The sequence below is a fragment of the Mobula birostris genome, chromosome 10, assembly GCF_030028105.1.
Source record: "Mobula birostris isolate sMobBir1 chromosome 10, sMobBir1.hap1, whole genome shotgun sequence".
In the NCBI taxonomy this organism is placed as follows: domain Eukaryota; kingdom Metazoa; phylum Chordata; class Chondrichthyes; order Myliobatiformes; family Myliobatidae; genus Mobula; species Mobula birostris.
In genome coordinates this window covers 20,796,336-20,805,664 of record NC_092379.1, presented here as the reverse complement: position 1 = coordinate 20,805,664, position 9,329 = coordinate 20,796,336, and positions in this window count along the sequence as shown.

Here is a 9,329-nt window from a genome sequence, read left to right as displayed (position 1 = left end):
GATGTTTTTGGAATGTACAAGCCATGTACAACTATCATAAGGTGGTGGCTGGGAACAGACCCAAGTGCAAGACACAGACACTGAAGTACTAGGGACAGGACATGGAGACAGGGTCAGGGCTAGGACATGGACACGAAAACCGGGAACCCAGAACAGGACTGGACAAGAGCGCTAGGGGCCAGGGCTTGGACTCCGAGCCAGAGACTGGACAAGTATCCAGAACCTGGGTCTTGCCTCTGGCTCGGACCCCAGAACTAGACAAGGACATGACTTGGCTGGCAGGCAGGACGAGGCTGGAGTCTTCAGACTTGAGGTGAGGCTGGAGACCAGAGACTTGAGGCTTGGGGTCTTGAAGCTTGGCTTGGGGCAAGACTCGAGGCTTGGGGTCTTGATGTTTGGCTTGGGGCGAGGCTCGAGGCTTGGGGTCTTGAAGCTCCTCCGGGGCAGGATACGGTACTCCGGGGCAGGGCATGGTACACCACCCGATGGAGGCAAGGGACAGGAAGGGACAGAACCAACCGCAGGTAACGGCAAGATGGCCTGACTTACCCGGTGGAGGCAAGGGACAGGAAGGGAGCTAGGTACAGGGCAGCTCCAGGACAAGACTGCAGGCGAGATGAGGCGAGAGTTACCAGCAAGACAAGGCAGGGCAGAAAGCAGGGGAAGGGATGCAAGGAGTAAGGACAAGAACAATCCAGCAGCCACGCCCTGGTCTCTGGAGGTATTTATGCAGCCAGTCCCAACGAGAATCAGCTGCCTCAATTAGTGCTCAACAGGAACAGAAACAGGGTAGACAGGAAAATCTCGAGCAAGGGTTGATGGACCAGACCATGAACCGGAATGCGGACTTCACGGACCGGACCCTGACAACAGCACTGGCAAGCTTGCACAAATATCTACAGTAATGTCTCATTACAGCCAACATGCACTGGGGTCAGTGAAAGCAGATGGACAGGGTCTGGCAGACTAAAGGCAGTAACTGGTGAAACAGTTTTATATTCAGGAAGGAAGGATGGTCAGCGTCATGATGGTGTAGCTGTCATTTTGAAGAAAGGCATTGAGAAGTGCCCACTGGAGTGAACAATAATGAACAGTTGGCTGGTGAGAGTCAGGCTGAGAGTGAAGCAAATGAACATGACTGTGATCCAGTGCTATGCTCCAAATGACAGAGTGACATTGAAAAAAAGGATGTCTTCTACAAACGGCGGAGGTAGATTTAAAACCATGCCGTGACATAATCACCAGCATAGGAGATCTAAGTGTTGCAGTGAGTGACAGGAGTAAACCCAAGTGCAAGACACAGGCACGGAGATAGAGTTTGGATGCTTACACAGGCTTAAACGCCGAGCAGCAAGCAGGAGGGATCTTGACACGGAGCCCTGATATGGAACCTCGACTCAAAGAGATGGAGTCTCACAGGTAAACTTTGAATCTGGAGCTAAATTTAGAACAAATGGTTCTAAGTGGTCGGTAAACAGTTTACTCACAGGAAAAAGACCAACGAACTGGCGACTGATGGTTGTGATGTAGGGGTTCTTATACTGAGTCTTTGATGGAAACCAGGTGTGCCATCATCAAAGAGAATTGGAAGCAATTTGGGAAATTAACAATGGGACCATGCCATAATCAAAGAAAATTAGGAGCAAGATAGGGAATTAACAATCGGACCATGATAATAACACCCCCCCCTCACCCCCCACAACGGGACTCTCCAGGCAATCCACCAGGCTTGGCTGGATGTTCCCGATGGAAATCATGGATGAGGGAAGGGTCCAAGGTGAAGGAGCGTGGAATCCAGGAATGTTCATCCAGGCCGTTTCCTTCCCAGTCAACTAGGTATTGGAGGCCACTGCTTCGGCAGCGCACATCCAGTAATCGCCGGACGGTGCACGCTGGGTGGTCGTCAATGACCCGGGTGGGTGGAGGAGGTTCGGCAGGAGGGCATATAGGGCTGACAGATACTGGCTTCAGTTGGGAAAAGTGGAATGTAGGATGGATGTGCATAGATTTGGGTAGTTTGAGTCGGACCGCCAAGGGGTTGATAACACTCTCAGGTGCTCCAGGCAGATGGGTTATTAGCGGTTATTCAGCACAGTGCTGCTTCCAAATCCTGGTTAGCTTGCTCTGTTTGCTTGTTCGTCTGCAGATGAAAGCTGGACAACAGATTTACTGAGGCTCCAAGGGCTTGACAAAAAGATCTCCAAACTTGAGAAACGAATTGCAGTCCCGGTCAGAAATAATGTCCGAGGGAATCCCGTGAAGGCAGAAGATGTGATGAATGAGAAGGTCCGCTGTTTCGCGTGCTGTAGGGAGTTTGGGAAGGGCTACGAAGTGCACAACTTTGGAGAAGCGGCCCATCACAGTGAGTACGGTGGTGTTCCCATGTAAAAGGGGTGGTCCCGTAACGAAGTCCAGCACAATGCGAGACCAAGGGCAGCTAGGAACAGGTAGGGGACGAAGCAATCCAGCAGGTGGTCGGTGGGTGGCATTTCCACGCGCACAAGCAGAACAGGTAGAGACAAAGGAACGGGTGTCCGTGTCCATGGAGGGCCATCAGAAATGTCTCTTCAGGAGGGACAGAGTCCGATCGATCTCGGGATGGCAGGCGAAACGAGATGTGTGCCCCCACTGGAGAACCTGAGATCGAATGGAATTGGGCACAAAGAGGCGATTGGAGGGTCCGTTGCCTGGGTCTGGCTGAGTATGTTGAGCCTCTTTGACTATGGCCTCGATCTCCCAGGTGAGGGCAGCCGCTACACAGGATGACGGAAGGATGGTCTCGGGATTGGGATGGCCCTCCTCAGAAATGTATTGACGGGAGAAGGCATCGGGCTTCCCGTTCTTGGACCCCTGACGATAGGTGAGTTTAAGTCTGAACCGACCAAAAATTAATGCCCAACGGGCCTGGCGGGATTTCAAGGGTTTGGCGATTTGGATATAATGCAAGGTTCTTGTGATCGGTCCGGACGATAAGTGGATGTTCTGCTCCCTCCAGCCAGTGCCTCCACTCCTCCAAAGCAAGTTTGACCGCCAGTAACTCTCGGTTCCCTATGTCATAATTCTGTTCAGCGGGGGCCAGCCGGCAAGTAAAGAAGGCACAGGGGTGAAGTTCTTGGTCAGGGCTTGAATGTTGGGAGAGGACTGCTCCCACCCCAGAGTCGGAGGCATTGACCTTCACAATGAATTGACAAGAGGGGTCTGGTTGGACCAGGATGGGAGCGGAGGTGAAATGCCTTTTCAGTTCCGAGAAGGCAGCGTCCGCTTTGGTGTCCCAGTGAAAAGGGGTCTTCGGAGAGGTGAGTCGAGGCTAGCTGTAATCTCTGATGAAATGACGATAAAAGTTTGCGAACCCGAGAAATCGTTGGAGTTGCTTGAGTGTCGTAGGTGTTGGCCACTCCGCTACCCCTGGATCTTTTCAGGATCTACTCTCACTTGCCCGCTCTTGATGATGTATCTTAACAAACTGACTGAAGGAACTTGAAGTTCGCACTTCTCGGCTTTTATGAATAGTTTTCTCTCCCAAAGCCTCTGCAGAACCTGATGGGCATGGTTCTGAAGATTGCTGGAGAAGATTAAAATGTCACCCAAATAAACAAACACGAAGCGGTTAATGAAATCTCTAAGGACATCTTTTATCAGGGCTTGGTGAGGCTGACTGGCATGACCAGGTATTCAAAGTGACCAAGAGGGGTGTTGAACACGGTTTTCCACTCATCTGCTTCACTTATCCTGTCCAGATGATAGGCACTTCGTAGGTCCAACATGGAGAAGATGGTGGCTTCATGAAGTGGTTCGAAAGCAGAGTTGAGAAGGGGCAGTGGATATTTGTTCTGTATAGTTATGCTAGTCAGACCTCAGTAATCAATGCAGGGGTGCAGTGAGCCATCCTTCTTCCCTGCAAAGAACAAGCCTGCGCCAACAGTGGAGAATGAGAGCTGGATAATGCCCGCCATTAGAGATTCATTTAAGTACGCCTCCATTGCCTCTCTTTCTGGCCGGGATAAGTTATACAGCTGACTGGTGGATAGAGGGGCTCCAGGGAGAAGGTGGATTGCACAATCATAAGGGCAGTGTGGAGGCATGGAAAGGGCCCGTTATTTGCTTAATACTTCTCCCAGATCGTGGTACTCTGCTGGAACCTTGGATAGGTGGGGGGTTTCAGTGGCAGACGAGGTCGCGGTGACTTTCACAGGGGTAAGGGCCGATTGAAAACAAGTGGAGTGACAGAGCGGGCTCTAGCTGGCTATCTTCCAGTGAACCAGTCGATGTGAGGATTATGGCGGACCAACCAGGGATACCCAAGAACTATAGGAGCTTGAGGGGAGGAAATTAAGTTAAATTGTACCTGCTCCCGATGGTTCCCAGAGAGAATTAGAGACAGGGGTGGTGTACAGTGTGTGACGCGGGCCAGAAGTCTGCAGTCTAGTGCCTCGGCTTCCAGAGGGGTACTCAACGGTTCCCGAGGAATTCCGGCCTGGGAAGCTATGTCTTCATCCAGAAGATTGCCCTCAGCACCGGAGTGCACTAGAGCTGAGAGGCAGGGATTGTTTGTTGTAACATAAAGTTGCTTGGATCTGCATCCGGGTTCGGGGGACAGAAGGGAATGTTGTTTGGCTCACCAGGGTCCCCCTTTTTACTGGTGGGCCTTCCTTCTTTGGCTGAAGAGGACAGGTAGCGCAGAAGTTGCCGGACTGGCTGCAATATAGGCACTCACCTGCTGTCAATCTCCGGAGTCGCTCAGCAGGAGAGAGGCGGTTTCATCCCAGCTGCATGAGTTCCTCTCCGGGGCGGTAGAAGTGGCCAGGCTTGGAGCTACTCTTGGAGGAGGAGGAGGAGTGAGACTTGTCGTGGCTGGAGGGGGTAAAGAGTGCAGTGGAGTGGCCAGCGGTGGTGGATGACCAGATCTTTCCCTATGGCGCTCTCGGAGATGATTGTCCAACCTGATGGCGAGGGATATCAAGGAATCCAGGCTGTTGGTGTCGTCTCTTGCCGACAACTCGTCCTTTACCCTGTCACTGAGACCATCCTGAAATACCTTGGAGTGCCTCGTCATTCCATCCCGAGTCCGCCACTAACGTCCGGAACTCCATGGAATACTCGACGACACTGCGGAGAGTGAGTAGAGGCTTAGTGACATCTTTACCACGGACGGGGTGATCAAAGATCTTTCTCATCTCTGCGATAAAGGTGGGGAAAGAAGAGCAGATTTCTGGCTGATAATCCCAACGCTGTAGCCCACGCTAAGGCACTTCCCCGCAACAACCCCATGATATAAGCTACCTTTGATTTATCCGTAGAGCACATGGATGACTACTGATCGAACACCAAGGGACATTGCAGAAGGAAGGCCTGGCACTTCCCCAAATCCCCAGCGTAGTGCTCTGGTTCAGGTATGTGTGGCTCTCTTGGCGGGGGTGTTGCTGACACGTAGGCGGTTGCCGCTACAGACTGTCTGGACTGGTTTGACAGAGTTCCACGAGTTGATGGGGGTATGATTAGTGGATACACCGTCCACCTGGGCACCCATCTTCCTTATGTTAGTGGACTGGGAATGGAGGTTCTCCACGACATCCTGGAGAAGTTGATTGTGCAGACCAAGTAGGGAGTCCTGGCTGGCAATGCCATTGCAGGGTTTTCGTGTCCACTGTGTCCATAGTGGCCAGTTCATTCTGTTGCAATGAGTGACTGGAGTGAACCCAAGTGCAGGATACAGGCACGGATATAGAATTTGGATGTTTACATGGGCTCAAACGCCGAACAGCAAGCAGGAGGGATCTTGACACGGAGCCCTGATATGGAACCTTGACATGGAGCCTTGACTGAGAGAAACGGAGTCTCACACGTAAACCCTGAAACTGGAGCTAAACTTAGAACAAACGGTTCTAAGCTGTCGGGAAATGCTCGCAGGAAAAAGACCAACAAACTGGCGACTAGTGGTTGTGATGTAGGGGTTCTTATACTGATTCTTTGATAGCAACCAGGTATGCCATCATTAAAGGGAATTGGAAGCAATTTGGGAAATTAACGATGGGACCATGGCATAATCAAAGAAAATTAGGAGCAAGATAGGGAATTAACGATTGGGACCATGACACTAAATGGCAAAGTGGGAAATAAAAACTCACACCTCACTAGGATCATGGATACGTGAGGATGTAGAATTATCAATAACAATGGTGAGAGACTGGTGGAATTCTGTGCCATGAACAATCTGGTCACAGGAGGGACGCTCTGTCCAGACCATGAAATCCACAAACTGACATGGTGCTCACCCAATAGAAGTGACAAGATCCAGATTGACTATTTGATGATCAATGGTACGTGGAGACGATCCTTTCCATGTGTAAAGGTCAAGTGAGGAGCAGATACAGGTAGTAATCACCACCTTGCTGTAGTAGTGATGTAACTCAAGCCAAGAACCACCTGGGATCAGAGAACATGTACAAAGACGTTTTCATCTTGAGAAGCTCAAGGACACCATTGTGAGATCTGCCGTCACCATTAAGCTAAAGAACAGATTTCAGGCCTTGGCGACGATGTGTCAGTGGACAAGATCAATACAATGTGGAAACAGATTGTGTCAGTGTTAAACGAGATTAGTGAGGCTCGTCAACATTACAGAGCTGGAAAGGAAAACAAAGAATGGATATAGCAGGAAACACTGACAGCCTTAGAAGAAAGATGGAAAATCAGGAATAAAGTGTTCAATGCAAAGTCAACATGAATTAAGGTGAAACTTCAACTGGCATTCACTGAAGCTAGTAAGAAAATGAAGAGCTTCTAAGAATGGATAAGAGAATCTACATGGAAGACCTTGCAGTGGCAGTCACAACAGCAGTCAATCGATGTGATCAGGAAAATATAAGCAAGATTCAAAATTAGTATGCAGAAAGTTCCAAGCCAAATCCAATAGCTCCATGAGAGGTAAAAATGGTCTGCTTTTGACAAGAGCACAAAGCATGATGGACAGGATATTTCAGAGATTTACTGATTAAACGCAGGGTACCTTGACATCAACACAGATACATCCAAGAAAGAAGAGATTGTTACTGTGATTAAATCATTAAGAAACAGCAAAGCTCCAGAACATGACAATTTGAAAAACGAACTGTTCAAAGCTGAACCAAAAGTTGCAGCAGTCATCCTGCAACCACTGTTCACTATAATCTGGGAATGGGGACAAGTGCCCACGGACTGGATCTCCAAGAAAGGAGCACTAAGTTATTGCAACAACTAGTGTAGGATCACACTTTTGTCTCACCAAAGTCATTGTCCAATGCATTACAGATGCTGTAGATGTGTGTTTGAAGAAGGAGCAAGTTGGCTTCAAGAAGAATAGAGGCTCCGTCAATGGGATCTTCATGCTGCGTAACATCACAGAACAGTGCACAGAGTGGCAGAGACAACTATACATCAATTTCATGGACTTTGAAAGTCTTTTGATAGCATCCACAGGAAGAGTCTCTTTGGAATTCTCAGATCATACAGGATCCCTTCCAAAATTGTCCAGCTTATCTTGAGTTTGTATGCTAATTTCACATTTGGACCAGGTAAAGTTCTAGTCATTGCATTACAGGAATGATGTGGACACTTTGGAGAGGGTGAAGAGTAGATTCAATGGAATGTTTTTTTGGATTAGAGCACGTTAGCTGCAAGGAGAGGTTGGATAAACTTCGACTGTTTTTGCTGGAACGTTGGAGACTGTGGGATGGACTGACAGAAGTATGTAAACTTATGAGGAGCATAGACAGTCACAGACTTCTTTCTAGAGCAGATTGTCAAACGCCAGAGGCAGCGGTTCTAGTGAAAGGGGACAAGTATGAATGAGATTTATGAGGCAAAATTGTGGTCAGTATCTGGAATGTGTTGCCAGAGAAATTGATAGCAACAGATAAGACAAGATTGATCAATGAAGAATTAAGTGTTCCCAGCAAAACCTAAACTGTCACTGGGGATGAGGTTATTTGGTGAGTAAGTGCCACTTTCCAATATCGTCGACTATGCCTCCCATCAATTCACTGAAGATTGAGTTGATGAATTGGGCCATTATTGTCTAATTAGATTTGTTCCATATTTCGAGAATGGATATATTGGGCAATTTTTCCCATTCTTGTGCAGATGTCTGTATTGTTTCTGTACTGGAGTAGCTTAGTTGAAACCATCAGTATAATGGTATCAACCCAGAGCACAACTTTCATGCTTACAGCATAAGTAAGCACCACCTTCAATCTGAGCCCATCTCTGTTTTCTTTCCAAAGAACCCAATATTTAAGTTTAGTTCAAGTCAGCTTTATATTGTTACTTCCCAGAGGCCAGATGTCTCCATTCTTGCATAGACTCCTTCTCCCTTCAGACTTTCAGTCCGATTAGTCAATCCTCTTTTTGGAAATACAGGAATTGTTTAATGGTATTGGTCCCTGAATCAACAAAGTATTTCCATGCCTTGAGTAACGAGTTTATTATTTTTAGCAAGCCTATTTCCTCTGGAAGGGCCCTGTTCAGATTGAGTCAAGCCACATCTCCTACAGGAAGCTGAGAAGGAAATATCCCCTATATCACTGCCCAGTTTCACCCACCTGTCAAGAATGAAAATATGAAATGTGTTTCTGGTAAATCAACAGTTGCACACAGAGATTCTGTTCAAATTTATCCCATGCACTGAGTGTCAGAAGGAGTTTGTTCAGCCCTCCAGTCTGTTCTCTCTTGAGCTGACCTGTGTCTGAGCTCCATTTACCCTCCTTGGCTCCACATATTTTAGTGAACTCAAAAAAAACCCTGTTAATTTGGAAGTTTCACCTGAAACTTCCCACCCCCATCTTGCTGGTCTTGAACACTTGCCAGGGAGAGTTCCAAATTTTCAGTGCCCTAAATATCCTGAAGTAACAGATTCTTTGTGTTATTCCTCTGCGCCATTCTGAATGTGTTTAAATGGCCCAGTTGCACTTGCTTTCAATTTCCACACTTCAGGGAACAAAAGAAGCAGACCTAATATGCTAACTATCCCAGTCCCAGTAGCACTTCACTGGCCCTCGACCCAACAGCAATCCCAACTCCCTCCCCGCCCTCTCCAAGGAAACTACATCCCTCCTGAGGGTGGATGGCAAGAATCACAGTCAGTGCTCCAGATGTGGTCTAATTAGATCTCTACTCCATAGCAGTGTCATATCCACCACTCTGTATCCCTGCTTTCCACATTAACTGCAGCACATTGAGACCTTGAGCTTAAATTCATCCTTAGGATTTATCAGAACCCAAACCTGCCAGGGGTCGCTCATCCAAAATGAACCTTCCACATTCCCTCTCTGTCCACCGGGATTGGTTATTCCCTT